Raw genomic sequence first — 24,133 nt, 5'->3', positions numbered from 1 at the left:
AGATTTGTACACCCGTAAGTAAGTATTCTCCTTACTGTCGATTGATTTGACAGTGATATCTCCACTACTCATCAACAAAGCCACCAGATTACCTTTGTTAATTAAACGACATTGATAGGTTTAAATTGTGTACAATGCTTTTGTGTTTTTCCCTTTCAATTCTGAGAAACAACTTGTTTTCTCGGAAATGTGGAGCGCCAAAGAGACAACACTACCCACAATCCCCAGCTATTGTTGTGACTACGCCTGTCCGCTTTGCGACAAACCCTGTGATTAATCTTCAAGCTCTGGGATTGGATGTTGGAGTGGCAGTGCGCCAAGAGCGTCAAGCTCTTTGAAATGGAACGAAACCACGGCAGACTATTCAAAACTGGACTTGAACGCCCCCCGAGAACTACACATGCTGGCTATTGTGTTTCGCAACATGTTCTCTATGGCACGTCTAAACTGGGAATTGTAGTTTTAAAAGACATTTTCGTTTTTCACAAAATTAGAAGTTGCCAGTATTAAACTGTGTACAGCCCTGGAGGTTTAAGCGATAGGAAACAAATTGGTGTGTACAAATTTAAAACATGTAATTACTAAATGGGTGGAAATCGCTTGTATCCATAATGGGCAGCATTAATATATACCCACATGACAGCTCATTGTTACTTTGTAATTCTACTCCACTACAATTTAGATGATAATCTGGTATTTTTACTCCACTACATTTATTTTAGTTACTTTGCAGATTCTGATTAATGATGTGAAATATAAACAACCCTTAAATCAGACTTTAGTTACACCTGAGTCAAATTCAGGGAAAGGTGATTGTCAAGTGAGAGATATTTGATAGTTGGTGCTTGAGAAGACTAAACATGTATCTGCAGATCTCTATAAAATATTCATTAATCATTATTCTCTACTAATAGTTAATTAAAAACTGTATATAATTGCTATTTTGCACATCCCTTTCAAGATTTTCTAAGGTTCATTGACATATCATATACACAACTATAGTGTAGTTATGCAATGAATGAAAAACTTGGCTCACAGGTTCCTCAACAGTGCATTACAAGACATCTATCAATATGTGTGTATACTTCCACCATTACACTGTCAAATTCAGCAAATTTCTTATACTATCTACATCAGGGGTGTCAAACTCAAGGCCCGGGGGCCAAATCCGGCCCGTGACTTCATTTAATGTGGCCCCACAAGAGCCTGCAAAGAATATAATATGTTTACTATACGGTTACATGCTACTTTACAGAAGCACGTTGCCCATACACTACATGTCCCACAATGCATCTCAAGTTTGACTTTTCTTCTCAGAATCGGACTTTTCTTTCAAAATGTCACTTATTTTATTTTGACTTTTTTTCCAGAATTTTTTTAAATCATTTTGTGACATTCTCACTGAAGAGACTTAAGTTATTACCCTATCCGATAATAATCCAATGCAGACGGCAATAATGTAATATAATACATTCTTTTAAATATATTAAATATTTATATATGTATTTTTTGTATGTATATAAAACCGGCCCTTTGAGTGCGACCATGATGCTGATGTGGCCCGAGAAGAAATTGAGTTCGACACCCCTGATCTACATACATAAGATTATAATTAATGTGTATAATATTAGTTAAAATAAGTGCTTCAACATAGCAGGAAAGCAATACATTAGACGTTAAGTACTTTGTCAGGCTTAATATTTATCTGTAGATAGATACCCCCAAAGCTTTTTTCTTATTTGAAAGAAGACATTAACCTAAAGTATTCTTTAATGTGTTAATAAAGGTTAATTAGTTTTTCTGTTTTGCACATCCTCATATTTATCTTTGTACATCCAGCACTAAACTGTTTTATTGTAGAGTTCACTTACAGTATCTTCTTGATTTTTTATATTCTATATTTCTATCATTGACCTTATACTTTCCCCCTATGAAAGTATGTACTATTTTTTTCATCAAATAATATTATTCAACAAAAATAACATTATTCAACACAAATAATTCAATAATGTGCTTTAACCACTAGGCGGTGCACACAAGGTACACACAACATACTAATAATAACTTTGTATTATTAGTGTAGGACACTTATGTATAACATCTGAAGATGTATAGTTTTATTCATGTTTTTACATAATTGTACAGGATATTGCTATACTATTTCTCATGTTTTACTTCTACACATTAATATCTGATTTGTAAAACATCACGGACAGAAAGGTATATCCGTCATTTAATGGTAAGTTATTGAAATAGTGATTCCATAGATGTGTCTCCCATCACCCACATCCCCTGACTATTCTCTCAACTCAGTATTTACATTCTTATATTCAAAGAAAATCAGTAATATCTTTAAAAACGTGCATTGCTGCTAAAACATCCAATCAGCGATCTGAGGATCTTTCCTACGTCTGTTTCCGGTATTGTTCCTGTAATGAGAGTTCACATTTATGCTATTGAAGGGTGGAATTGACTACACATCTTCAGAAACATAATTTGCTTCAGATATAACTCATAGCAAATAAAGTATATAAATATGTCTATTGTGTACATTACTTTTCACTTTACTGCTTGTTGCACCTGGTTAGAAGCTAAACTGCATTTTGTTGTCTCAGTAGGGTGAATTGCCCTAATGTGGGACATTTTTTGCATTTCAGACTTCTGGAATATATTGCGATATGAAGCCAATACAATAAATCAACATCCAGTACCATTCTGAAATCCCCAGGATGTGTCCTAATCAAACCAAAAGAGAAATGCAGATATTACACTCATAAAAGAAATGGTAGACATATCAATACTCTTAGTGCCAAGTTGTCTCAGACAATCTGCTTTTCCTAATGTGGGACAGTTCTGTGCAAAATGTGGGACACTGAAATGTTGAAAAGCCTCAGTCACCTTAATTAATATATTTTTTTATTTATTATTGTAATAAAACATCTCAGGTCAGTAACACTCAAAGCTAAATGTGCAATACCATGTTCAGCTCTTTTACTATTTATAATGTTATTGTTGTTAAAACATTTAGGCTTATAGGTGTGGATGTTAATTTTTTTTTTTTTTTGTGAGAATCAAATAACAATAGATTCTAATAGTTTTCAAAAATCATTGAATTGTATTTCACAGGGAACACATACAACTGCAGGTGTATTTGAAGGCAACATATCAAACATTGAGGCAATACATAAAACCTAAACCTGCGTAAAACAATTGCTTACAACATGCTGCTGTTAATTACAAAAGTTAAAATGTTACTAAAATCTAAAATCATTACAATTTATTTCACAGGGAACACATACACCTTTAACAGGTAGCCTATATGTGAAGGCAACACAACACACACAAACATGAACCTGCCTAAAACAATTGCTTACAACATTACATGTCTGGAAACAAGCAGTCCTTGCATGTCAAGGAGCCATCATCATCCAAAACCCCGTTATCCTCTGCACAGCTTTCATGGAACCACTGGAAACAGACTGCACACGAAAGCCATTCCTCTGTGGACTTGGGGTCCTTTCCGTCTCCATATGCATGCTGGCAGATTGCACACGCTTCTTGGATCACTTGTGCAGTTACAGTATTCTTCTCCTTAGGTTTTTGCTTTTTCTCCTTTTTCTTTCCCCCTTTCTCTTTGATGAAAGCAAAATGGCTGTCGCTAGTCAAACTATAGGAAGGAGGTTTGGCCCTCTGGTGGCTGGTGGTTGGGCGTTCTCTTACTGGAAGTGTAATCAGAGATTTGAAGGAGACCTCTGGCTTTGTCACTACTTCAACCTCCTCTGCCATAGGTGGTGGGGTGACAATGGTGGAGAGCGCTGAGGAGGGGAGAACAGCATCATGCAGAGGGTGGCATGGGGTCTGCTCCAGAAGTTCCCACATGTGTGGATGGCAGGAATCATCATCATCATCATCATCATCATCATCATCATCATCATCATCATCATCATCATCATCATCATCATCATCATCATCATGTGGAGGATGACACAGGGTTGCTGGTGCAGGAAAGAGCATCTCATCTGGGGCCACTGGAGTCTCTTGAAAGCATCTCTCAGATGTTTGAGATGGCATGAACAGATTCTCATTGATCTTGGCAGGGCTGAATGGGTATATCCCTGACCCTCGAAAGCCAGCCTGGCCAGCTGAGGAACCCCACCATCCTCAATGATCTGTCCATATTCTTCTATGGCTGCCCTCATCCTGTCCTACCTCCACTGATTCAGTTTCCTTCCCTGACCTTCCTTTCCTCCATTATTCTTTGCCTGCTTTGCCTTTTTCTGTGTCTGGTATTCTCTCCCTGTCTTATTTCTCTCCTTTGCCAATGTGATCTAAAATGCATTCAATTCATCATTAATATGCATAGAATAAAACGTGTGTTGGAAGGATTTATTAAATTACTATGAATATTTGGGCTTAAATTCATTGCCATCATTGTATCCCTAACATTCTCCCTGACTTTGTCATACCATTTTAACAGACCCCCAATTATTTAATATAATTTGCCCATCACCTTAAATATCTAAAATAATGCATTAGTAGACTAAAACCCTGTAAATAACCATTGCTCTTGCACAATCCATGCCCCTCCACACATTTTTGCCTAACTGAAGAACTGTCCCACATTAGGCAAATCATACTGTCCCACTTTGCGAAACATGTTTCCTAAAGTGGGACGATGGAACATTTGATTGAAATAAAAAATATAGAGTATATTTACACCATATTATATTATGTTCTGATGAACAAACATATCATAAACACATCCTGATAAAAACTTCCAAGATTGTTTTATTTAAATGAAATTGAAAACCTTAACATTACATTTGTCAAAACACTACGTCACTGGCCTTTTGGGTGGTCTTCACACAGGGTACTTCCTGTTTGAAGGTTTTCCCACCCTCATCTGTGATTGGACATTTGAGAAGTCATGTGATTTTGATCGCATGACATCACAGCTTGTGTTTCGGTACATCCACACAGCAGCTTTTCAAAAATCTTGAAAATCTTGGAGCTGGGCGTGTCTGACAGCTTGGGGATTTTTTGCGAGCAATGCGACCAACAACCAATCACATGAATCTCCCGCCCCCGACATACAAAGCAAAAAACCCGGGGGATTTTATGCGAGCAATATATATATATAAACTCCCCAAACAGGCGAAAACCTACCAGTTTCACCCACTGTCTCTGCCACCTCCCTCCATGCCTGGTTCCTCCGGTTTGTATCCTGTTAATAGTTCTGGTCGTAAAGAACCGGGTGATTTGCTACCGTAATTTCTCGTTTGGAATATGAGGAAATGAACTGCGGTCTGGTTCTCCCCGCTTACACGCGGTTTGATTGGCTAGCGCTTCTACTGTCAGATTAGGACCGTAACGGCCCCTACACACGGCGGCGTGCGTTGCCGCTTGGCGTGTCTTGAGCTTGGGGAGTCAACGCGAGCAACGCGACCAACAACCAATCACATGAATGTCCCACCCCGGACATACAAAGCAAAGCATTCATGCTACATCCATGCTGGCTAAATATACTATACTATATTCCCTACCGCCACGATCATTTTCTCCTCCATTTTTTGACATATGGGAAATAACTGCGGTCTGGCTCTCTCAACATACACACGGTTTGATTGGCTAGCGCTTGTACTGTCAGATTTTCATACGCAAAAGTAGAACATTGCTCTACTTTTGCAGCGAGCTCCGCGAGAGAAGCTACGCTTTGCTCCCACAATGCAGTTCGGCGAATCGTGACGTCACCCCATTCAAAGTGAATGGGCAGAAGCGTTGAAGCGGCAACGCACGCCGCCGTGTGTAGAGGCCGTAAGAGTTTCATTGACTCTCATTTGTTTGCGGAAGACCTACACCCATTTGAGCTTAGGTGTCCCACATTAGGGCGTGTCCCACATTAGGGCAACTCACCCTACCTGTAATATGTGCAATAACAATACAGTTTAATCTAATCTTGAGTAGGAACAAATGTATTTACTTAGTACATATCTGACATTAACGATTAAACACATGTGTGCATTCTTTATAAATGCAAACCGAGTCAAGACGACTCCGGAGGTGGCGGTATGCACCTTAAAGTTGTTTGCAATCCGCCAAAAAAACGGAAGAAGAAGAAGAAGAAGAAGAAGAAGAAGAAGAAGAAGAAGAAGAAGAAGAAGAAGAAGAAGAAGCCGACTTGGAGCTGTCCAACTTCAGGCAAGCTTTTTGAGACCTCCCCTGGCTGCGATCGGCTATTCTCGTCTACTTTCGAGACGAGCCGCAACACGTCTCAAACAAGCCTATTATATGCAACCTGGAGGCTCGCCTTCTTATACTTGACCCACAAGGGGGCAGTATAGAGAGGAGTGAAATAAGCTCTAAAGAGGTTCACCTTAACCTTATCTGAACACCAAGAGAATTTTCTAGCCAACATGTTGGCTTGTATATAAGACACGCCGCTGTCTGTACCATGGATGTATAATAAGAACTGGATACAGCGTGGGAGGCGGGGTCTCATTCATTCCTATGAGAGTTGCTCAATGGCGCATGATGACAAAATGGCCCAACTTTTGAGAGAGCGAAACGTCACAGATTACCCGGCATGCCTGAGAAGTACCCGTATGTGCACTCATAGAGCATGCGCAACTTTAACCACGCCGCCCAAAAGGCTCGTTCACATTAAGCACCTGAATTTGCGTAAACGTAACAGCACCGCACGTTCATGACAGCATGGTACTGTATTTATATTAAAGAGGCGGCAGTTAACAGCTAGCGGCTAGCTAGTAAATTATGCTAAATTACACATCAATCGTTATGTACTGTTATATCACGCTGACATCAGGATCTAGTGATATCCAAGCAACATAGCTTCATTTAGCATGATACTTGTGTGGGTTGTACATGAAACCACTTGGTAATATATAAAAATGTATGTTGAAGCCTGTTATGATCAATTGTGAGTTAAAACTTTATCTAAAAAGTAAAGCTGATGATGGATTACAGTGGTGGAGTTAAAATAACAATAGCCTATTTCTTTTTGAAATGTGATGGAGTAAAAGGATAGTAACTGTGTATTCATGTTAAGTAGCCCACAAGTAACTAAAACAATTGCAAGTGCAATAAGAAACTACAGGAACGTTAATCTACGTCGGTAATATTAATTTTTATTTAATACAACATTTACGGTACAAGATTTACATCATAGGCCTACAGCCCATGTAGTATAATATTTTACAAATGATGAATTACAGCAAACATGTGCAATATATCCATTATTACAGCTCCGTGGGCAGTAAGGCGATATGGGTCCGTTGTTATTGTGCATCCATGGGTAAAGAGAAACTCATGTAGTGCTGAACACGTAACATGAACGTGCCGGGCGGCGCGGTCCCGTGGGTTAGATGCGCGTTCATAATGCCGAGGGAAATAACTCTCAGAATAACGTTATTAGCACATTTTACAACTTGAGGACCGAATGTTTTTAATAAGGGCTATACAAACGTTCATACTGGGTAGTTTATTTAGTTTTAAAAAAATTATCCAATGAGTTACAGACCACTCTTTCCCCATGTAAGTCAATGGGAAAAAGTCTTTCCGGGCCCAGCAACCTAAAGGAAGTGTAGTACCGCCGTTTGACCAGCACGAATATTCTCATCAGACTCCGGCGCACTTCCTGGGGGCTTGGTCTGTACATGTCATCATCATCAGCCATTTCATCTGTGATGATGTGTCCCAGATACTTAGTGTTAAAGCAAACAGACAGCACCTGTCCTGACAGATAGAATGTTGGAAAACAAAGGTTCTTATCCCCTTTTGCTCTGCAGATCATTACAGCGCTCTTCTTAGCGTTGTATTTAACGTCAAATTTGACTCCGTAATCAGAACAAACATTTAGCAACTGTTGAAAACCAGCACTGCTAGGAGAAACAATTGCCAGATCATCAGCATACATAAGATGGTTTACAATCACATTACCAATCACACACCTGTAATGTTCTTATTGGTTATAAATAAGACTTCTTGTATCTTTAGACTAGCTTTACTAGCCAACTTTATTAGCCAACATGCAGTCACATCACATCTTGTTCTGCTAACATCTATGTCCATAGATGTTATACGGCCGCCTAGTGGTAACATAGTGCATTGTAACTAAAGCATAAACACTTATCATCCCCTTTCCAAACAAGTCAGTATAACACATTTCTTAATTATAAAGCTTCTGGAACGTACAGTCTTCAAATGTAAACATTTTCAACATTCAAAATGTCTAAATATACTGTAAAGAAAGTATAGCAGTTTTTAACTTGCTATTTACTCCAAATAAAATATCTATTGTTAACAAAACTTATGACACAAATATCAAATAAATGCCAACCATGCTCTTTTCTTAAAGTCACTTATAACTGCATGTCAACAGTTTACTGTTCTATAAGTCTGTCAGGTGGTTTTCTATGTCTTGTGGATTTTCTCAAATCTGGTGCTTCAGTTACTGGGGAAGGTGAAGGAGGCTCACTATGTTGCAAGTCTGATGTCTCCTCAACTCCCTTTTCAGTCTCCTGACCAACTTCCTCAATGTTCTCCTGAGTCTTCAACAGACTCTTCCTGTTTCTCCGAAGCACTTGACCATTCTCCGTTTTCACAGTGAATGACCTGGGACCCACTTCACTGAGGACAGTTGCTTTCCTGGTCCAGGAATCAGGACCCTCAATTCTCACAACATCCCCTTCCCGAAGAGGTTCCAGTCTCCTTGTCACTCTGTCATAGTTCATTTTCTGTTTGAGCTTCACTCTCTTATTATCCAGCACCTTCTTGTCGTTGTTGCAGTTTGAAATGTGTGGTACCGTGGTGCGCAGCTTGAGGAGCTGAGGAGCTCAGCAGGGGATGCACCACACTCCAGCGGTGCGGCCCTGTAACTCAACAAAGCCAGGTAAGGGTCAGTTTTACCATCACTTGCCTTTTTCAGCAGCCTTTTAACAATTTGGACCCCTTTTTCAGCCAGCCCATTAGCCCGTGGATACAGTGGGCTAGAGGTAAGATGCTGAAATCCATACTGCTCCGCAAACCGTCTGAATTCCTCACTGCTGTATTGTGGACCATTGTCACTGACAACACATTGTCGGATGCCATGTCTGGGGGAAAAGCCCTTCATATGTGTGATGATAGAAAGTGCTGATGTACTGGAGAGCTGTGCTACCTCAGGGTAGTTTGAATAATAGTCTGTTAATAAAAGATAGTCCTTGCCATTCAGATGGAATAGATCAGTGCCCACCTTTTGCCATGGTGCAGCTGGTAGGTCTGCAGTCAGCATTGGCTCCTTTGTTTGTTTGTAGTGGTGTCTGAGACATGTGTCACATTTCCCTATCATGCTCTCAATGTCCATGTTGATGCCTGGCCAATAAACTGCTTCTCTGGCCCTCCTTTTACATTTTTCCATGCCAAGATGTCCCTCGTGGATACGATGTAGCATGTCCTGACGCATGGATTGAGGGATGACAATCCTGTTCTGTCGCAGCACCAGGCCATTTGCCACACTCAGGTCTGCCCGTACAGGATAGAACTGTGGACAACTTCCTTTTGTCCAACCATTGAAAGTATGGCAGGCCACTTTCTGTCGTGTAGGGTCTTTTTCTGTCTCCTGCAACATGACATCAGAAGCTGGGAGTGATGCCATCACCATGTCAACGTGTGCTTCAACATCATCACCAGCTGTGAATCTGAGACTTGTGTCAGTGCTTGGTACAGGTGCCCTCGATAAAGTATCTGCGAGTACAATGTATTTACCTGGAGTGTATATTAACTCAAAATCATATCGCTGCAGTTTCATCATCATGCGCTGGATTCTAGGTGACACGTCATTTAGGTTTTTCTTTATGATTGAAATCAGCGGTTTGTGATCAGTCTCAGCTGTAAAGGTTGGTAAACCATAAACGTAACTGTGAAACTTTCCACACCCATACACTAGACCCAGAGTCTCCTTTTCAATTTGCGCATAGCGCGTCTCAGTCTCTGTCATTGTTTGTGATGCGTATGCCACCGGCTGCCATTTGTCTCCATTTGCTTGAAGGAGTACAGCTCCCAATCCATCTTTAGATGCATCTGTAGAGATCTTTGTAGCTTTTGATGTATCAAAGAATGTAAGAACTGGCTCAGTAGTTAGTTTCCTTTAGTTTTTTCCATTCTTTTTAATTTGAAGCATTCCACTCAAAAACCTTGTTGTGTTGAAGCAGCTCTCTGAGGCATGTTGTCTTGGAGGAGAGGTTAGGTATGAATTTACCCTGGAAGTTCATTCCCATAACTCGCAGGACTCCTTTCTTGTCAGTGGGAGGCATGTCCAGTATTGCTTGCACTTTTGCCAGATCAGGCTCCACCCCCTATCCTGAGATCTTGTCTCCCAAGAAGGTCATTTCTGTGACCCCAAACTGACATTTATTTCTGTTCAATTTCAGCCCATTCACTTGGACTCTCTGTAGGAGATCTCTTAGTCTTTTGTCATGTTCTCGACGTGTTTTTCCCCAGACAAGCAAGTCATCTAGTACACTCTTGTGCCTTCCAGACCCTCTATTATGGACTCCATCGCCCTGTGGAAGATTTCTGGCGCTGAGATGATACCAAATGGCAACCTCAAAAAACAGTATCTCCCAAATGGTGTGTTGAAGGTGCAAAGCTTGCTGCTTTCTGGGTCTAACTTCAGCTGCCAAAACCCCTGCGAAGCGTCCATTTTGCTGAAATATTTTGCACCTGCCCTTTCACAGGTTATCTCCTCACGTTTTGAGATTTGGTAGTGTTCTCTTTTGATATTCTCCTTCAGATCCTTTGGATCAAGGCAGACTCTTAAGTCACCAGTTTTATTTTTTACACATGTGATGGAGTTCACCCAGTCAGTAGGCTCCTCCACTTGCTCAATAACACCCAGTAGTGTCATCCTGTCAAGCTCTTTTTTTAAACCCGCTCGTGGTGGTGCTGGTACTCTTCTTGGGGCGTGCACTACAGGCTTGGCATCATCCTTGAGCTGGATCTTGTAAGTGTACGGCAAGGTCCCTTGTCCTTTAAAAACTGTTAGGAATTCCTTTACAATGTCAACTGTTCCAGCAAACTGTGTGTGGTTTGTATTTCTGCATTGTGTGTCCATTACTATGTCCCCATTGTTTATTTGATAGATCCTCTTAACCAGTCCTAGGTCCTCTGAAGCTTTGTCGCCCAGGAGTGATTCATGCCCATTAGGCACAATGACAAACAACAGGTTGTACTGTTTGCCTTTCACTGTCAACTTGAGTCGGCATTGCCCTTTTGTCTCAATTGGCTGCCCGTTGTATGCCTTCAGTGGTTTGTTCTTTTCTGAGATACTTCTAGGTTTCTCTCTAAGTGCCTTGAGATCATTCACATTAATTAAATTAGCTTTAGCCCCAGTGTCTGAAATGGCACAATTGTCCCATTTTCTAGGATTGGTGCAGTCCATTTGTCATCTGATAAAGCATTTACAGTACCTTTTGGACTCTGTGAGCCGTCATTTTTGTCATGTGACACCATCTTGATGTTTCACTTAAATCATCACTGTCATCTGAGTCTTCAACTCTGTGCACCTTATTCCATTTATTTTTTTCTCTGGAGAGGCACATCTTTGCATAATGATTTTGTCCTTTGCACTTTGCACACATTTTCCCATAAGCAGGACATTGTCTTGGAGTGTGTTTTTCCCCACATTTCTTGCAGCTGAACAACTGTTCGTCATCATTGTTTTTATCTCTGTATCTTTTCCACTGTTTTGCTTTAACTGACACAGCGTTCACTCCCTCGTCATGTTGACTTGCTGCTCCATGTGCAGGTTCATTAAATGTCAGTACATGTTGGCGCGCTAGCTCACTGGCGTGGCACATTTTAATGGCGTCATCGTGAGTTCTGTTTCCCTCAATAATTTCTCTCTGATTTTCCTGTCATCAGTCCCAAACACTATCTGGTCTCTAATCATAGAGTCTCTGAGATCATTGAAATTACAGGATTTTGCCTTTAGCTTGAGGTCTGTGAGAAAGTTATCAAACGTCTCTCCCCGATGCTGCATTCTTGTGCGAAAGACGTACCTTTCAAATGTGTCGTTCTTTTTCGATAGGCAGTGCTCATCAAACTTTTTTAAGACACCATCCAACTTATCTTTGTCCTCTGGTTGAGCAAACACAAAAGTATTGTAGACTTCCAATGCTTCTGGTCCGGCAACGGTTAGCAGTATTGCTATTTTTCTAGCATCTGACTTTGTATCCGCTCCGACAGCAGCGTACAGCAGAAACTGTTGCTTGAATGTCCTCCATTTCGCATCCACATTTCCAGTCAGATTTAACGGACTTGGCGGTTTTAATGCATCCATTCTGCGTTGCTTCTTGCTCCCGACAAAGTTTTACCAGTGTCCTGGTACCATGTAATGTTCTTATTGGTTATAAATAAGAAATCTTCTTGTATCTTTAGACTAGCTTTACTAGCCAACATGCAGTCACATCACATCTTGTTCTGCTAACATCTATGTCCATAGATGTTATACTGCCGCCTAGTGGTAACATAGTGCATTATAACTAAAGCATAAACACCTATCATTACAACACCCTGTTTTACAGACACTTAAATCATCTGATAGATCATTCATATAGATATTAAAAAGGCTTGGTGAGAGGAGCCCCCCCTGGGGGACTACAAATGGCGCAGAGACTGCATTCTCCCATTTGATTCGCATGCTCTGGTTGGCATACCAATAAGCCAGGATCCTAATTATACTGTTACTAGGCACACCCCTTTGTCTCAATTTAAAAAAAAGTTTATGATGGTTCAGTCAAAAGCCTGAGAGGCATCAATAAAACCAATCAGAACAGTGGAATTCTGTCTTCTATATGTTTCCACCATTTCCTTCAAAGCATAGATGCATAGCTGAGTACCATGCCTTGAAGCCGAACTGGTTATCTGAGGTATATAAATAAGAACATAGTCTATCTAACAAAATTCTATCTATATGGCGCTGATGTGAACGAGCCTTTTGGGGGGCGTGGTTAAAGTTGCGCATGCTCTATGAGCGCACATACGGGTACTTCTCAGGCATGCTGGGTAATCTGTGATATTTCACTCTCAAAAGTTGGCGCTGGGAGGAATGAATGAGGCCCCGCCTTCCACGCTGGATCCGTCTTGTGTAAATATAACGTCACGTTCTCGTTGTAACTCTTGTTGTAATCGGAGCGGCTCGGAAACACATCTACAGCAGTAACCTGCAACATACACATTAATGCAGCAGCAATATTAATAGAGAAACATCAGACATAATAGTAAAACACTGAAAGGGAACATTTTATTGCACCAGGAGCTATCTTGGGACTTTTACTGCGGACCATCTCGCACATGCGCAATGCAGATCGGGCAGGGATGCAGATCGGGTAATACATGCATGCATTAACCGCGCACTGAAGTCATTAATGAATTATTTTTACACTAAGGAGTAGTCTTACTTTAGAGCAGGCACATACTGAATAACAGTTAACTGGTTTTGTAATGCTCGGACATTATGGTAGGTCTGTGTTCAGTTGTGTTTACCTCTGAACAGTCATCACGCTAACTGTTAGCATCATAACAACAGGTATGGTTAAACATACAGTGCTGTCATCGGGGGCGAAGTTGTGGAGATCTCTGGCCTGTGCAAAGTCAGAGCTGCGTTTGGATCTTACTCTTGCATGCGGTCAATCTTTCCGGTAAGTTTTGTCTAGCTCAGATGTAGTCTGTCAGCATCATGATTAACATGAGACTTGCTGGACAGACCTAATACAGTTGAAATCCTCGTGTGTATCTTTGTATTAACTAATTTCTACCCACAGGTAGGGCTAGTGCTGCGTACCTGGACTCACATTCAGGTTCAGGTCCGGACTCAAGTCCAGAGGTTCAGGTTCAGGTCCGGACTTATAAGTCCGGACCTGAACCCATGGCTTGTGTCAAGTTGTGTGAGTAACTAAAGTGAACTTATTGTGAGCTAATTATCAATTGAAAATTAACTCATAATCAACTCAAATTCACTCCTCAGGTTTATTGTGCTCCCTTCCAACTTGTGTCTACATTTCTCTACAAAGTAAAAATGTGCCACTTAATCTACAAATGACTTATGACAGCAACTACAGTGAACTACTACAAAGTTCAAACATTTATTTCATTGACCAAACTAAAGTAACCAAACAGTCCCTGAGCTGACTGAGCCTAAATCCCTAAAACGTTGCTGAAAGGTAGAGTGTAGAGTAGACCAGGGCCGTATACAGGATTTCCTAAATACCGAGGTCCAAACATGCTAGGGGGGTTCGGGGGATACCCCCCGCGATTTTCATGATCTAGTTAGGTGCTTTTTAAGTCCTGTGGGCTGGTCACAAATTGGATAATCTATTGATTTCAAACCATGTCAGTGGGCTGACAATGTCAGCATCAATTATTTTTGAAAGTGTAATGCATAAGAATCAGTTGATTGTTACTATTAATGATCTGGACATGCAGAAGAGGCTAAAATGATCACAACACATTGTCAACAACATTCATTTCCCATGTCTCTCTCCTTTCCATAACCTGCAGCCTCTCTTCCATCTTCTTTAGTCTCTCTGTCTTCGTCCTGTTCTTTACTCTCTCTGTCCTCTACTCTTTCTCTTTGTTCAATCTCTCCCTCGTTGTTCACTGTTTGCTCCTCCTCACTTGTTGCTCCTGCCAGTGAATTAAAAGCAATTCAGCTATTTAGTTCATTTCACTTGTTTGTTTGCATTCTTTTTTAATTTAAATCTGTCTTGTTTGATTCTCAAAAGAGAACAAAGATGTAAGCAAATTGTGTTTTATACAATTGTATGTTATGACATCATAACTGCAATATATGTATGTATTAAAATGATGCCTATTGTAAATGAAGACTATTGTTATAGATACATAGATAGATAAATAGATGGGCTTATTAAGCCTACATTATTTTTGTGTGACTCCAGTTCCTCCCTGACTTCCATCACTTTCTCTCTCTCTCTCTCTTTCTCTCTGCCTGTCCTGTCTCTTCCTTACCAAAGCTGAGCATCGACTGACGTAGTCTTTTCATTATATCTGAGTCAATGTAAAAAGAAAACAATACAATGTTATATCTTCAATGTTTTACTCAAATTGAAATGAAAGAAAAGCATTACAACGTTTGTTAAAAGGTAATCCTTCTGACATTGGATGAACGTAATTAACTTTAGCTCTCTAGCTAGTTTATTCACGCAATTTAAACCAAAGTATAGCCTATAGCTGCAATATAAGTTAGTGTGCATGTTGTCGGACGTCCACTGACTAACGTAGTGCGTTCACACAGGATCTGCTGGTCATATGATGTCCTGATGAACAGAAACACAAGCAGCCCGCTGGACTCAGATCTCTAGATACTTCATCACTCCTCCGCTGCTCCGATACAGGGCTAGGGAGGATTGTTGATACATGTCGTCTTCTTCTTTGCTTTAATCGAGGCTACGTAGTTATGCAGCGCCCCCATGGTCAGTAAATGGAAGTACTACAAAGAACCCCGTTTAGTGCAATTATTTCACAAGTTTTGTTATGCACAGCTCGGAAAATATTACCGAGGTCCGGACCTCGGTGACCTCAATGGTGGATACGGCCATGGAGTAGACTATACGCATTACACTGTTACACACCTACTATACAGTATATAGGCTACACTGTAGTGACAGAGTCAGAGTGTACTATACTGTCTGTACACCATGTATTTTCTACAACTCTACATGTGTACATTATACAGTACATACTACATACATAGTGATGTACATACATACTGTTAGAAATTAAAATCAATGTTGATATGGCCTAATTTTGAATTAAATACACTATTTAATTTAAATCAGTTTTATTCTGAAAAAAACGGAAGTTCACACTATTAACTTAATACTTTTATTCTGAAAATTATTCAATTCCGGTTAGCATTAGCATGTGGCGAAATGCTACGTCTTCAAACCGTGAGTCGAAGGTGAAATGACATGTGATGTTGTACACTGAGCACACTGGGATTAGCACTCATTTATTGACGCTGAATAACGTTTATCAGGGAATGTTTAAATAACCACAGACACCAGAATAGACTTAAGTGCTATTTTTTTTGCGAGTCCAAGTACCGGTTCCCGACGTTCCGGTTTTAACCGGACTTGAACCGAAACTTTGTACAAGTCCAGTACCGGTACGCAGCACTAGGTAGGGCTGGGCGATTTTTTCGGTTTTCACGATTAATTTGCATTTTTACTTTCCTACGGTTTATGAAATGGCTGAACCGAAAAATCGCGATTTTAAAACATAGACTCCACAGATTTGTTTTTAGGGTTAGTTTGGGAATCCGTAGTAGCTTACTCTCTCACTTTCCAGAACGCGCACAAAACTCAGCCACATTGCCTGTGACTCCCCGATCTGCAGCTCTGCCCGATCTGCTGTTGTTATGCTGTGTTCGTTGTTGAGCATAACAGAGGACTCAGACTTTGTACATTACATATATAACTAAACACGCCTTTTCTCCTCCTTATCTCTTTCATGACTTTTCATTTAATATGGTTTTGAACGCTGTAATCAATACTCAAGACAGGAAAAACTTCACGGCTGGTTTCATTTCTGGTAGTTCCGGTTGTTGTCTCATGCCCACGTCTGTAAACAAACGTATTCAAATAAACTGTACCTTCATTTAATATTCAGCAATAATAATATCTCGACGTCTATACAGTAGTTGTAGTGTTGAAATCAGTAGGTTTCGGTGTGCAACACTCCGTGTCATATCGCTACTAAATTCACCTCTATAGTAAATGGTATATTAGCCACATGCTAAATGCTAACCGGAGATGAAGGATTTTCAGAATAAAAGCTTAACAACTGCGCACGAGAACTTCTGGTTTTTCAGTATAAAACAGCATTTAAACTGACGGTATGTTTAAGGTACTTTATGCCATCAAAAACATTGATTTTAATTTATAACACTGTGCGCATGTGCAGAGCTGCAGATCGGGTAGTCACATAGCCTACTACAATCACATTCACCGCTTCACCGACAGATGTACCATAAAAATGTCCACGAACACAGATGAAGAACTCATTCCTAAAAAAGGTGCTACTTCAGTCGTATGGAAGTGGTTCGGGTACAAGCGGTCATACATAGAACAAACAACTGTTCTGTGTAAGGTCTGTAGAAAGACAACTTCCTAGAAAGTTAAAGGGATGTTATTTTGTTTGAGGGTATTTTTTTATTATTCATTTCATTATCATTATTTATTATTTGTTGTATTTCATTTTCCAAGTTTTTTCAGGGATGGCCTACAAGAGATTTTATTTTCAGTTTGATTTAAAAAAAATCTTTGCACATTAATGACAGCCAAGTGCCGTGGTGCTGTTTTTATTTTATTTTTTTTATTCTTGAACAACTGATTTGTTCACATAGGCCAAGACTACTTGGTAATCTCATTTATTTTTATTGTGTTAATAAAGAAAATATGTCTTTAATTTTTGCCTTGGTCTGGTTTGTTTAGAAAAAAACAGAAAAAAATCGAGGTTTAAATCGAAAATTGTCCATTAGTTCGAAAAAAAATCGTGATTTTATTTTTAGGCCAAATCGCCCAGCCCTACCCACAGGTAGAGAGAAACTGCAGAAGGCCACTGGACAGGAGTGATAGGAGGAAGGGTTTGGACTCTGACTCAGACAGATGACACTCTTTGGTACCACATTTACCAAAGCCTAGACAGGCAAGGGGAGACAAGTGGCAGGAAGAAGGGAGCTGGTGTTTCTCTTCAGCTGGAAAACAAGTCAGACAACAGATTCAAAGAAGCTGTGAAGAAGGAGGAAGAGGAGCCAGTGGCTGTGACTCCAGTGCATCAGGACACCAAGGAGGAGGAAGAGATGCTAAGGGATTATTTCCAGCTGAATGTAAAGCTGGGGGACCTTTACACAGAATGGGGATCAGCAGACCACCACTTCAAGCACATTGCAGACATCTTCAGAGGTCAGAGTGCTTGCAATCCGTGCATGCATTATACACTTATTACACAGAAGGTCTTTACAGAGACAGTATTTGTTTAGTAAAATAAATAATATAATAATACAGTTTATTTGTAAAGCATTCTTAATTCAAGAGATGCAGCACAGAATGTACTACACAAAGAAAAAAAGATATAGAACAAACAAAAAAACTGGGCTAAATTGCAATAATAATAATAATAATAATAATTCTAACACAAATGTAAATAATATTCAAATCAGTACCCGTATTTCGAGCCAAGTTCACCTAAAAATATTGAGAAAGCATCACAAGGTCTCTCTTTTCTTCTACTCAGGTATTTTCTTTTCTTTATCAGTGGTTGTGTTTTGAGTAAGACAAAATAAATGATCCTAACACCTATTGTTTTTCTCTCCCCAGATATAAGGATGCTGCGTCAGGACCCAACAGAATGCCTGTTTTCCTTCATGTGCTCCTCCAACAACCACACCTCTCGTATCCAGGGCATGGTGGAGAGGCTGTGTCAGTCTCTGGGCACCCAGCTGTGCCAACTGGATCAAACCTCTTACCACAACTTTCCTTCCCTGTCTGCGCTCGCAGGTACTCTATTATTATATTTCCCTACAGTCCTATGCCCCTGTGTGATATGATATTCAGATAATTTGTCCTTTCAGTTTTGTTATATTATTTTTGGTTCAATGGCAGAACATCCAAAGAGGAGGCTTTGATTTTTATTCTTGCATTGCCACAATATTTTCAACTTCAGTCATGTTGCAGAATAGACAAACATGTCTTCACAAACAGCATCAATGCAACCCCCACATGTAACACGTTTTTCACTACCAAACAGCCTCTGTTGCATGCATGAAGATGAATAAGATGTACTATGGTTGATTACTGGGTGGTACATAAATTAGACGTTATGCCAAATGTGTTGTTTACTACATTGTTTGTGTTTATTTCTTCCTACTAATGCCTCTATATTCCATGCAGCTGAATACTTACATTGTCTACATATTGTCACCATGCTTGTGTTGTTTTCTGTAATTGGCAGACACCAGCGTAGAGGCACGGCTCAGGGACCTTGGTTTTGGGTATAGGGCTCGGTTCCTTCAGCAGAGCGCGAAGCAGATTTTAGACACTCATGGGATCCAGTGGCTTGAAGGTTTGCGCAGTGCCCCATATCTGCAGGCCCGTGATGCGTTGCGCACCCTTCCTGGTGTTTTCATACCAAGGACCACTTAACCGATACAAAAACACTCGCGGACCACCTAACTCCACAAATATCAAAAAACACATCGTTTTTCTAGAACAGATTACAAATCGCCTGAAAATGGTACAAACAAGTGGCAACATGTGTGACGAAGGTGTTGCACTGGGCTATTTCATGAAACTTAAGCTCGCTCCATTGCGGAGATATTCCCGCGAGAGTGCGGAAAACTTAAATCAATTAATTTATTTAAAATGTGAAATGTTACCAATATACTCACGGACCACTAGGGGGCGCTCACGGACCACCAGTGGTCCGCGGACCACACTTTGAGAAGCACTGCTTTAATTCTTTTTTAATTTTTTTTCGATACAATTAAGGCAATGTTTCTCCTTCAGGTGGCAGACTGTGTTTGTCTGATGTCCCTGGATAAGGTAGAGGCCGTGCCCATAGACACTCACGTGTGGCAGATTGCTAAACGTGACTACAAGTATGGATCTGGCAACGGACAGACAGGTAAACTTCATAGAGATATTGGTACAGTAAATAGTCATGCACTTCATTAGAACTATATTTGTAGTGTCACACTCATCATTTTATTTATTTTTGCACTTTTATTGTCATTACACAGTACAGGTACTATGTAATGAAATGGTTTCTCTGCATTCGACCCATCCTAGTGTTAGGAGCAGAACAATTATCATCATAGTAATTGTTATTTTTGATTGAAAACTCTGTTAAAATGTAATATTTTTGCACAGGGGATTTTTTCAGAAAACTGTGGGGTCCTTATGCTGGTTGGGCACATTCGGTGAGTGTTGTGTCTCTGCGAATTTCGGTCTTGTATCTTTTAATCAGTCTGATATATATCCACTAAGTATTTTATTTGTTTTAGGTGTTGTTCTGCGCTGACCTCAAAAAGTTCCGAAATCTGAAAGAAATGCTACATATGAAGCGGCCGAAGAAAGAGGAAAATGATGAAGAGGAACTGACGGTAGCAGGCAATTAAGAAGGAAAAAATTGATACTGTGAAGAACATAAAAGCCAAGGCAGGTCATCACAAGAAGGCAAAGAAGTCTGCCTAGAATCACACTGTGCGATCAGGTAAACAAGCTTCATACAGCAGGACTCACATCAGATCACATTACTACACAATGACACATTTTGTGTAGTTTCATAAAAAAGAACGATCAGAATGAAATTGATGGACACTTTATATACATGATACAAAACAAATTATTGTAATACATTTCTCAGGGTTTTGGTCTACATGTGTTTTTGTTTACTGTCACCTTTTTTGTCTTCTTTCGTATGCTTTCACTGCTACAGTACAATACAGCACGCAGGTGTTTTTATTTTTTAATAAAGAGAACATGTAATATCTGCTATTTTTTGGTGTTTGTATTTTGAGAGAAAAAGGCCCGATTAGCATTTAAATTAAGCCCACTGAAGGCACCACTCTCATGGTGGCTTAGACTACTAAATGTTTCCAGAAGAGGCCTCTAGGTGTCAGGATTTATTGGAAGATGTTTTTCTGCAAGATACTATCAGTGGCCAATGCCACCCTTTTTTTGACATGTACATCTATGTGAGCACATTTCACCATGACCCTGGGTGAATTCTTTCTGCCAAGCCCTCCGGTTCCTATTACACTCTGCACCAACACGTCACGGCATCTGTATGCGTGTCTGAAAAGGTCATTGGACACCAAAATGGAGTATTGTGTTTCTTCGTGGCATTTCTGTGCCTTTCCGTCACATCGTAAAAAAGCTACTTGGCTGGATGCTCGAAGTGCCATGGTGTCTGAATATTTATCTATAGGCATAAGTTGGCTGTGGCAGCTGGTCTTTTAATAGCAGGGATTGCAGTTATCTTCCGTCACTACTTGGGGCTTGTGTGACTGTCTCTGAAGATGAACATGTCTTTAGGGGTGTTGACCCATTAATGTCCCTTTATGGCAATGACTGAGCAATATTATGTTTGTTTAAAATATATTAAGAGACGTCATTGTAAAATATGCCAACAGCGTACATGCCAAACCTGTTTCCTGTCCTTAATTTGTGAGGCAAATATTGTCTGACATGCTAGCCTTAGTAAGCAGGTGCACCATGCATGTAGTAGTTGCTGTGTGTGTCTGAATGTGCATGGCCTACATCTGTCGACCACGTTTATTTGGAAGTTTGTGCAGCCGTGCGTGTTAATGAATCTGTGAGTCAGCTTTCATCTCCACTCTCAGTTGAGTCGGACAGAAGCTGGGGCCGGCTCCAGGGCAGAGTCACTGTGAAGAAGAAAAGCAGAGTAAAAATAGAGCGGATACAACAGGAATATTACTTTTATAAGAACATCGGGAGAGGTGAAAGTGTGCTGGAGGTGAAGACATGCATTTAAAAGAAAAAGCCATCGTGCGCACAAGTGGACACGCAATTGACTCAAACAACACAACAGTGGCACGCGCATTATGTAAGCGGTGGGTCTCAGTTTGTGTCATGCCCTGGGCAATTATTCAGTTGAGAGGACATCTCCCATCAAGTCTACTTAATCTAAGAGGGTTTATTGACTCCCTGCAGGCACCAGGGGGCGCCAGCTCTAGAGCTCTAGCAAAATGGAAATGTCTCGTGTCTATTTGCAGATGTGCAGCAGCAAGATGGAATTTGTTTATCTCCCAGTGACAATATGTGAGAGATGGTCTTGTGGTAGTTAAGTTAGAGAGATGTGGTCAAGGTTGTTTGTGTGTAAGAGTCAAAATCAAGTGCTCTTGAAGTGGGTATAAAATTCCCTGATAAAACCTGATTGTTATTAACCCATCAGTCAAATTCACAAGTAAATGTTATGGGAAGATAGTTTTGCATTGCAGTAGAATGTACAGTGTCCTATTAAATTGGCCCCTTGGGGTTTTTATATATGTACACAGTTATTTAAAAGTATGTAATATATATGTATATATATAGGAATAACATTTCAACATTGTACATCTCTGATTTAATTGTTTTCACAGGGTTATCATATTATTTTAAAGTTCACCATATCCGTCCATGGGATACATTTTTGAAAAATATTATTATATAATTATTTTTGGAATTAAAAAATAATGTTATCCTGTTTTTACTATCCAGGCTCTGTGTAGGTTTGAACCCAACAATGGTCTCTTTGCACACCCACACTCTGCCTACGACTCAACATGATGGATGGTGTTAATCCTGAATGGTAACAGATGATTTATATTACAGTATCTAACACAATGCCTAAAATGGATAAAACTTAAAGAGAGTTATGTTGAATCACCTTCAATGTGGTGAAACCTAATGCCACTGGAGGCAGCCTTGAGGGCAGACTGAGGGACGGGGTGAGGCAGTCCCCACATGGAAGTCTGTCTTTGGGGCCCAGAGTTGGGGAGATTATTCTTCGGTGTCTAGACAACCATAGGGCGAGGGGAAAGTCATGGAGAGAGAGGCTGGAAGTACAGAGCTGGGGGAGGTATTTTATATCTTAGGCTATTCTGCGTCATATATTTGGATGTACATTAGCATTTGAAGGTCTTGGCTGTTCTCAATGAAAAAAGCTCACTTTGTTCTACCATCTGATAGGATCCCCTTTTGACTGGCTGTGATTAAGGTTCAATGCCTGATAGATTTGGAGGAAGAAACGCTTCTGTCTGCTCCGGAGTTACATTTCAGAGCCCTTACTAGGATCAATTTAAATGATCAAGTGGAATGTATTCACCACATTCCTGGACAAAGATGGTATAGAAACCCTATCCATAATATGGGTTTGGAATACCATGAGTACCATTTGTAGTTTTGGTGTATATCGGTGTCGGTGCTTCTAACTTCTTCCTTTTTAAGAAATTGTTAATTTAGCAAACTTTAAATACTGCTCCCCTTGCACTTTATTTAAAGCCTGAGAAAATTCCCCATAAATCAAGAGCTGTTAGTCAAAGGCAATATGTGTATGAGCTGTTTTGACTTTATACAAGTTGGACATTCCCTTCAAAATGCAGCTATTTGGCCTTGTTTTATATATAGATATAAGGACGATTATTCAATTCAAAAAGAGAAAACAGATTAATAGTTACAGTAAAAATCTGATTGAGTTTTACCCTTCAGGTCCACGGCTGGGAAAGCTTCTCTGTGTCATAATGTGCAATGACCTACTATATAATTATAAAAACTGGGACAGGAGGCATTTTTTTTAATAAGTGAAGCAACATGGGACCACCAAAGATCAAATATCTCACTTATCCTCCCCTTGGTTTACACTATAGAAAGAGGGCACCTGTGAAAGTAGACTCATCGGGGTCTTTTTAATGTAGTTGGAGGATATTAGCTTAATCAGATCCCCTCTGGTACACCAGATTACAGTAATCTTATTAACGTAACTGGATAATTATCATTTTCTATGATAAACACTGCACTCAGGAGGTAAGTAGCAGATAGAGGTACACGTTCAAACACACACAGACACACAAAGCCTACAGATCATAATCTAAATTGCATTACATTTCTTTCAAAAACTTGATACAAACATCCATTCCGCTTTATGTTCTTTATAAATATAAGTAGCATGTTACATACGTGATCCAAATATGTTGAACCCTAAGCCCCTGCCTATGGAATATGAGTCCATGTGGCATAATGTCAACTTGAAGTGTCCTCGCTCTTCCTGTCCCATCTCTTCAGTATCTCCCTCTGGCTCAGTAGCAACGTAATGGCATTAGCACAATCCTCTGAGCTGCACAGGTTATTTTAGGATTGTACAGTGCAGACAATCTAATGAGAGTGACAAGAGAAAAACAATGATACAGAGAGATGGTAGCTGTTGATATGAGAGTTATGTATCGGCCTATTTAATGTTCTGCATTTAGGCTCAGTCGAGTCAGAACTGCAGTTTCAACAGCATGTTCAAAAACCTAGAGTGTTGTGTTTGTGTACGACAGAGACACAATCAGACC

At 40.1% G+C, this 24,133-nt stretch overlaps 1 pseudogene; it reads left to right on the top strand.

Annotated features, from left to right (window-relative positions):
• The first annotated feature begins 13,581 nt into the window (after nt 1-13,581).
• Nucleotides 13,582-20,319, top strand: LOC117449470 (N-glycosylase/DNA lyase-like; annotated as a pseudogene).
• The last annotated feature ends 3,814 nt before the right edge of the window (nt 20,320-24,133 follow it).

This window comes from Pseudochaenichthys georgianus, chromosome 7, assembly GCF_902827115.2.
Source record: "Pseudochaenichthys georgianus chromosome 7, fPseGeo1.2, whole genome shotgun sequence".
NCBI lineage: Eukaryota > Metazoa > Chordata > Actinopteri > Perciformes > Channichthyidae > Pseudochaenichthys > Pseudochaenichthys georgianus.
Note: the sequence above shows the minus strand (reverse complement) of the source record. Positions and strands in the feature narration are given on the sequence as shown.